The sequence below is a fragment of the Elephas maximus genome, chromosome 11 (genome assembly GCF_024166365.1).
Source record: "Elephas maximus indicus isolate mEleMax1 chromosome 11, mEleMax1 primary haplotype, whole genome shotgun sequence".
Classification (NCBI taxonomy): Eukaryota; Metazoa; Chordata; class Mammalia; order Proboscidea; family Elephantidae; genus Elephas; species Elephas maximus.
Window position 1 is genome coordinate 9,703,961 of NC_064829.1, and position 9,094 is coordinate 9,713,054.

The window sequence follows — 9,094 nt, forward strand, 5'->3', positions numbered from 1 at the left end:
GTGCTCCCTCTTCCGGAGAAGTGAGTCCTTTTATATGGTGAGATGGAAGGGTAAATGTCTGACAGTGTATGGACTGATAGTAAATGGGGAGGACCAGCAAGAGACCATCAACACCATGATCTCTCTTGGGAGCAAACCCTTCCCAGAACCACCACATTCTCACCCCTATTTTCTAAGAGCCGTTAAGGTTTAGGGAAGTCGGGGGCTACATTCTCAGGAATGCCGCAGCAGAGGCTTTGGTCAAGCTAAAGTCCAATTCAAAACGGAGTCTCTCTAACAATATGGAGTTTGATTCAAGCCGGGATTAGCTATCCTGTTTCAACCAGGAGGCTCAGTTTGGTGTATTCCTACACATCTTCCCCTCGCCCTTACAATCATGAGTCACTGTAAGAGATTCTTGATCATTATAGTAAGAGTGCTTTCTTCTGCATAGACTCCTCGTTAAGAAACTTTTGGATGGCTGCTCTTGGAGCTTTTAAGACCCCAGACACTACTCATCCTTATAGGTGGCAGCCAGGCACCAAGCGGTGAAATGGATTTCTTCACTACGCCATAGCTTAGACACTCTGCTTCTGTGATCTGTAGACAGGCATTCATGTAGGTAAAGGCCACATTAGGAGGAACACCTTGGAAAGGACTAAGAGAGCTAGCCTAGGGCATGAAATCAGTCCCATCTAAAGATTTAATTTCTGGAAAATACGTAATTTTTTCACACCAAGAGAGTTTCCACAAGTATCAGTCATAAAAAATAAAGCCACCAAAAAATAAATCTAAGTTGGTAGAATAAGGCTATTTCAACTGCAATAAATACTACACAAGGTACAATGACTTTACCAGGTCATAAGACCAATTCGTGAACAACAGCTGACGACATAAGAATAGCTATAATGATGAAGCAAAGCCCAAAAATTTCAACAGCTTGCATGGGGTCTCGTTCTGTGATCTTGGGACTAGCTGTCTGCTTCTGAGGTCATCTGCATCTGGCTGCTGTGGGTGTTTCAGCTTCAATTTTATGTCTTCAGATGATTGGCAGGTCCAAACAAGTGCGTTAGCTCTTTTAAGCTGTGACAAATGTTCTACGGTTTAACATTTTCCAGTTAGGCCATACACAGATTGATGAGGAGGGCAAGGTTCGGTCCCTTCCAGCAGGGTTCTAATGAGTCCTTTAACTGGTGTCTCTTCCAATATCAGGCCTGGAGAGTTTAGTTTTCGTTCATCAAAGGCCTCTGTCACCTGTGAAAAGCATCCTTTAGAATGTTGGATTAAGGATTGACAATACGCACCTGTGCAGCAGTAAGGATGTCCGGGCCTCTGGGTTTTGAAGAACTACTTGTCTCATCATAGTCATTTCCAATTCGTTTAATCACTCAAAACACTCTGCTGAGTTCAGTCCTATCTAGTTAATTTTGATTCTATGCCAATTGTGGATCAGCAGCAGTCTGAAAACCCCATCAGCTTCTTTATAAAAATTCTGGAAATTTCGATTTAGTCCAGTGATAATCAGTAAAGTAAAATTTATCTGCAGATGACAAAAATGGCTATCTTTAGCTTATAACACTTAAAAGTGAAAGACTGGATGGGAATTAACTATAAAAGTAATGTAAAGTCAAATTTAAAAAGTTAGACAAAAATATCTCTAAACACAGTGATTAACCTTATTTTCAGATATCACACACAATAATCTTGATGTAGTACCATATAATCAGTTTGTATCAAGAATATACTATTTGTAAGTCTCTAAACATCTCGATAGTAATAGAAACTCATGGGTAAACAATGTGGATTTCCCAGTTGAAACCATTGGCTCTGATGATGCTAGATTCAAAAGAAATAAGTCTCAATCAAGTTAGCAATTGCTTTCTGTGAAGTCTCAAAGTTGTCAGGAGTTTATCATAGGTCACCGAGAAATAATACCTGAGTAATTTTACCAAAGATCTTAAAGGAAAAAAACCTTAGTCCCCCCCCCCCACCCCCCCCAAAAAAAGCCATGAGGCTTGGTTTTTGATTCAGGAATCTTTTTAATGAGAGGCCGGACCTTTGTCTTTAAGGCAGATTACACAAAGAATAAATTAACTCTTCAATGCAGTAATCAAAGAAAATTTATTTTAACAGTGAGAAACCCAATTCTTAAAAATCTCATAAATTAACTCATCAAACTTTAGCCAGGCAGATAAAAACTTTGAACATATCAAATAATAATAAGCCTTTTAAACATTGTCTTTTTTGCTCTAAAAATGGTGTGCTGGGGCATCTGACCTAACTTCAGAAGCGGGGGAGAGAATCATTATCAACAGCCCAAGGCTGATTTCTATGAAGCAGAGGTCAGACATGCCTTCAACCCTCCAAACGGTTTACCAATTCCGACACCAACCATCCCTCCCACAGCACTCTCTATTTCTCTGCTGGGTTCAAAAATTTGTTGCAATGGCCACACAGAACTCACAGACAATACTCACAATTACGGGGTTTATTAGGGAAGTAAAGGTTACAATTCAGGTTCAGGAATGCTCAGGTCACAGTTCTTCAATCAGGACAGCCTCTTCTCAGCTGTGCCCGCAGGCACGACTCTCGCTGGCCCCTTGGCCTCTTGGCCTCTTGGCCCATCGTCTTGTCCTCTGTCCTGCTCAGGCAAGAGTTACAGAGGTCTTTTAGCTCTGCCAACAAGTTCCCAGAGGCACCCTATTCCACTAGTTAGCCTCATGCCTGAAGGGGCTTAGCTCTCTCACTCTCCGTGCTGGGAAATGCCACCTCAGCCATCTGATGCTAGTCTCCTGATTCCTGCCATCGCATGCTACCATCTCTCATCTTTTTCCATGTTACAGCTCCTATCTGTCTCCTGGATCTAGGAGGTTCTCAATGTAGGGATCCCAGGTCCAGAGGACACACTCCACTCCTGGCTTTTCTTTCTGGTGATATTGAGATCCTCCCTTCCAACCTCTAAGATGGTTCATTTTAAGCCTATCAGAATGGCAAAACTGACCAATCCCCGTGTTAAGGTTCCATACACCTTATTTGCATGGTTCCACCTCCACAAGGGTGCCATGCACCTTGTTTATATTACTAGGAACCTATCCATTCCCCTTGGTGGGCCACAAAACACCTCATTTGCATAGTCCTATGGTGGGAGTTACAAAAACTATGGCTAGAAGTGTCATATTAAGTAATTCACTGCACTGCAGTTGCATATCTCTTATAACACTTTAAGTGGCAAAATGAACATGCTCATTAGCTGACCTGAATATATATATGTGTGTATATATATCTTTCCTCGGTGGCATATATATCTTTTCTCCGTGACATAAATATCAAAATGAATATCTATTAACTTCATATCCTAAAGCTTTTGGAATTTATTTTAAGCTTGTTGTTGTTAACTGCTGTCGAGTTGGTTCTTACTTACAGCGACCCTAAGTACAACAGAATGAAACACTGCCTGGTTCTGTGCCATCCTCACAATCATTGCTATGTTTGAGCCCATTGTTGCAGTCACTGTGTCAATCCATGTCATTGAGGGTCTTCCTCATTTTCTCTGATCCTCTACTTTTCCAAGCATGATGTCCTTCTCCAGGAATTGGTCCCTCCTGATAACACGCCTAATTTATGTGTGACGAAGTCTTGCCATCCCCGCTTCTAAGGAACATTCTGGCTGTTATTCTTCCAATACAGATTTGTTCTTTCTTTTAGCAGTCTACGGTATATTCAATATTCCTCGCCAACACCGTAATTCAAAGGTGTCAATTCTTCAGTCTTCATTATGCATTGCCTCGCTTTCGCATGCATATGAGTGATTAAAAACGCCAGCTTGATTCAGGTGCACCTTATTCCTTAAAGTGACATCTTTGCTTTTTAACACTCCACAGAGGTCTTTTGCAGCAGATTTGCCCGATGCTGCTTCCATGGTGTTGATTGTGGATCCAAGTAAAATGAAATTCTTGACAACTTCAATCTTTTCTCCATTGATCATAATGTTGCTTATGGTTCCAGTTGTGAGGATTTTTGTTTTCTTTATGTTGAGATGTAATCCATATTGAAGGCTGTAGTCTTTGATCTTCATCAGTAAGTGCTTCAAATCCTCTTCACTTTCAGCAAGCAAGGTGGTGTCATCTGTATATCACAGGTTGTTAATGCGTCTTCCTCCAATCCTGATGCCCCATTCTTCTTCACGTAGTCCAGCTTTTTGAATTATTTGCTTAGCATATAGATTGGGTAAGTATGGTGAAAGGCTACAACCGTGGTGCACATCTTTCCTGACTTTAAACCATAAAATGTCCCCTTGTCCTGTTTGAACAACTGCCTCTTGATCTATGTAAAGGTTCCTCATGAGCACAATTAAGTGTTCTGAAATTCCCATACTTCCCAATGTTACCCATAATTTGTTATGATCCACGCAATCAAATGCCTTTGCATAGTCAATAAAACAAAGGGAAACATCTTTCTGCTCTCAGCCATGATCTATCTGACATCAGCAGTGATATCCCTCATTCCATGTTCTCTTCTGAATCCAGCTTGAATTTCCGGCAGTTTCCTGGTGATGTACTGCTGCAACTGCTTTTGAATGATCTTCAGCAAAATTTTGCTCACATGTGATACTAATGGTATTGTTTGATAATTTCTGTATTTGGTTGAATCACCTTTCTTTGGAATAAGCATAAATATGGGTCTCTTCTAGTCAGTTGGCCAGGTAGCTGTCTTCCAAATTTCTTGGCATAGACAAGTGAGCACCTCCAGCCCTGCATCCATTTGTTGAAACATCTCAATTGACATTCCTTCAGTTCCTGGATCCTTGTTTTTTGCCAATGCCTTCAGTGCAGCTTGGACTTCTTCCTTCAGTATCATCAGTTCTTGTTCATACGCTACCTCTGGAAATCGTTGAATGTCCACCAATTCATTTTGGTATGGTGACTCAGTGTATTCCATCCATCTTCTTTTGATGCTTCTTGTGTCATTCAGTATTTTGCCCATAGAATCCTTCACTATTGCAACTCAAAGCTTGAATTTTTTCTTCATTTCTTTCAGCTTGAGAAATGCTGAGATTTTTCTTCCCTTTGGGTTTTCTAACTCTAGGTCTTTGCACATGTCATTATAATACTTTACTTTGTCTTCTCGAGCCAACCTTTGAAATCTTCTCGTCAGCTCTTCATTTCTTCTGTTCACTTTAGCTACTCTGTGTTCAAGAGCAAGTTTCAGAGTCTCTTCTGAAATCTGTTTTGGCCTTTTCTTTCTTTCCTGTCTTTTTAATGATCTCTTGCTTTCTTCATGTATGATGGCCTTGATGTCATTCCACAATTCATCTGGTCATTAATGTTCAATGAGTCAAATCTGTTCTTGAGATAGTCTGTAAGCTCAAGTGGGATATACTCAAGGTCGTGCTTTGGCTCTCATCGACTTATTCTAATTTTCTTCAGCTTCAGTTTGAACTTGCACATGAGCAGTTGATGATCTGTTCTGCAGTCAGCCCCTGGCCTTGTTCTGACTGATGATATTGAGTTTTTCCATTGTCTCCACAGATATAGTCGATTTGATTCCTGTGTATTCCATCTGGCAAGGTTCATATGTACAGGTGCTGTTTATGTTGGTGAAAAAAAGTATTTGCAAAGAAGAAGTTGTTGATCTTGCAAAATTCTATCATGCAATCTCCAGCATCATTTCTATCACCAAGGCTGTATTTTCCAACTACCAACCCTTCTTCTTTGTTTCCAAAGTTTGCATCCCAATCATCAGTAATTATCAATGCATCCTGAATTTCAAACGGCAGAATTGGTAAGTATCTGCCCAACCTGGCCAATTTATTGGTATGGATATAATCTTAAGTTTCTGGCTAAGAGTGAAAACAATTCTGCTGGCCATTTCAAGTGTGTCTCATTGTAAATTATATCTTTTAGCTTCATTCCTCAATAGAGAGAACTTGTGTACCGATCTTTTATGATGAGGATCCACCCAATTTCTGTCAGAATCAGCTCGACGGCATTGGGTTGGTTTTGGTTTTTATAGTAAGACAAATTTTTCTTATTTTGTTTTGTCTGTGTCAAAGAACAAAATTCTTACTCAGTTAGGAGTAGAAATAGAAATGTGTCTTATTGAGGAATAGAGCAACTGCAGTCAGGGAGCATGAAGCAAAAATGCTAAGTGATTTGAAGTACAGGAGTTGAGGAAAACTATCTATACGTGAGAGTTTAAGGAAACAGTAACCCCAAGTCACATAACAGTTAATCTACAGACATCCTGCAGACAGTCTGTGCACGTATTTTGTGTGAATGGTTCTGCCTATCTTTCAAGGAGAAGGGAAGTTTGTGGGAAAACTTTCTTTCTGAGAACAGCCACAGTTTTGTCCCCTGCCCCTCACTCCCTCAGAGACAGAGCAGATTAACCCATTACTGCAAGCTCAGCCTGACGGCCTTTCATTTTAAAAGGGTCTGCTAATATATTCTTCCCTTTTTATCAAGCCTCCACAAGGGGACACTTATCACATCACCCAAATAAGAGTTACCTTTCTTCTGCAAGGACTTTTTACCTGCCCATCCTCAAGGAACTTTGGCCAATAGGGATTATCATCTTCACCTTGCCAAACTAATAGGCCTTATCTTCAAGGTGAGTTGACTTGTTGGCGTTGCCATAGCAGACAAAGCCACGTTTGAGGAACAATTTCCAGCCGAATCCAAACAATAAGTGCTAACATGCAGTGTCCCAGAGAGAAAGAAGGAAAGAGGCAAAATGTTGGCCGTTACTGAGCATAAATTTCTTCAAGGTATATAATTCTTTGCTTAATCAGAGGAGTTCTATCCTGATTACAAACATTAAGCAAGCATTTGATTAGTCCCATAATAAATGATATAATAATCAAAAGAATTAATCCAGTGTTCAATATTTAGTGTAACCAAGAACCACTACTATTGGGCAACCAGTTAAAAATGTCCAAAAAGGAAGATCAGGCACAGGGAGTATTGAATGCAACAAAGTAGCCTTTTGGTAAATGTTCTTACTCTCTTGTTCTAATTCTCCTAAAGGACTTGCCCAGGCACAGCAAGGGATATTAGCAATGGCACAAACTCCTCCATGTTGAGCTAAAATGAAATCAAGAGCTATTCTATTATTTAATACAAGCCTAGTACCTGTTGCCATTAAGTCGATTCTGACTCATAGTGACACTATAGTACAGAGAAGAACTACCCCATAGGGTTTCCAAGGAGTGGCTAGTGGATTTGAACTGCCGACCTTTGGTTAGCAGCCATAGCTCTTAACCACTATGCCACCAGCGTTTCCACAAGCCTAGTGAGGCAGTCCAAAGATTTTTGTTGGGCTGACATTTTGTCTGCAATATCATCAGACATTTGAGCCGTAGTGGCAGACAAATTGTGAATGGACTTTTCAAGCTGAGGAACACCATACCAGGGTAGGAAGCCTCAGAGAAATACACATCCTGATCTGGGTCTTTCAACTACAGGATTTTTGTATTTCATTTGGTCTACCCATTTCAAAGAGTCTGCATCTCTTATGGCAAGCAAGAATTTTCACACCATCAGCCCAGTGTTTACTATCTAGAGGAACCCCAAAAGGCCTAAGGTACATTGGTCTGTCATGTTCCAGCTATTGAAACAATGTAGTGCCCAAGCGTAAGATTGGCTAACTGGGTATGGTTCTTTCACTGTGGGATAATTTGATCCCCCATATAAAAATACATACCCAGTATAATTGTGGCGAAATGGGATGGATTGACTGACTTGTTCAAGCCAAGTTTCTGTTAAAGAATTACTACCAATGGTTAATCGTCCCAGCTTTAGTTGGTTCCAGAGCTTACTGTGGGGGGGAGAGGGGCCTGATTTGGAGAAATAATTCACCTAAATCAGTTTTAGTTTAGGCAGTTTTTTATCTTTTGTGACAAAAGTAGTGAGGTCATAAAACTTTCAGGTCTTCTAAACTGGACTCGGGTTTATTCAAGATACTCTTCATACAGAGGATGCATCATTCCTCAGAGCAATTCTGTGTAGCTCCATCATCAGCCTGGGTTAAATTAAAACAGGGTACCTAAGGTTGGGCTAGCAACCCAGGAGAATGCCATAGTCTAACACATATGGTTCATTTAACAATGATGTTAAAAGTAATTGCATCAGGGAGTACAAAACTGAATTTTCATGGGCAGTTTGTGGGGAAGAATGACAGATTCAACATTCAGTCAAATTACCAAAACTAGCTACTGATTGGGCTAATCTAACAAAAGCATTTTCTCTCCAAGCATTACAAAAATTAATCAAAGATAGAAAAATAGAAGCCAAGCAAATCTTCATGATTAATAAATCCACAAAGAAATAATTCCACAAGTATATAATAAAGCTAAAAGCACAATTAATAAACAAAGTCCATGAATTTCAACAACTTGCACAGAGTCTTGTTCCATGATTTTGGGATCCACTATCAACCTCAGATGGATGTCATCTTCTTCTGGCCACTGGATAGTTTAAATGTGATTTTTAAGTCTTCAGAGGGCTGACTAGTCCAGAAAGTTACCTTAGCTCACGTAAGCTAGGACAGATGGATCCAGGGCTTGACTCCTTTTAACTTAGCAGCACACAAGGTGGTAAGAAGGAATAAATGTGGTCCCTTCCCAGGGGGCTCTACGGAGTCTTTTAGTTAACGTCTCTTCAACATACATAATCTCCTGGGGCAATGTTAGGCAGATTTGGGGATTCTGGTTTCTAGTTGTCAAAAGCTTTTTTAACTTGTGAAAAATATTCCTTATAGTATTGGATTAAAGATTGACAATAGTTCAATAATTCTGGATAAACAATACTGGAGTCAGAATAACCAACATAAGGGAGAGCCATGGGCCTTCTGGTAACTATTTAATTGGGGGTAAGTTTATGAGATCTAAATGGCATGGACCTCATATTCAAAAGAACTAAGGGTAGAACTTTGTTTGGTCCAAGACAAATTTAAGACATCACAGAGTTTTGCTAATTGGGTTTTTATAATTCCATTAGTTCTTCTCGCAAATCCTGAAGAGTGAGAATGATAAGGACAATATAGTCTTTGATAAAAGGGGAAAACTCAGCATTGTTCTTAGATAACTTGGCTGGTAAAGTGAGCTCCCTGATCACTA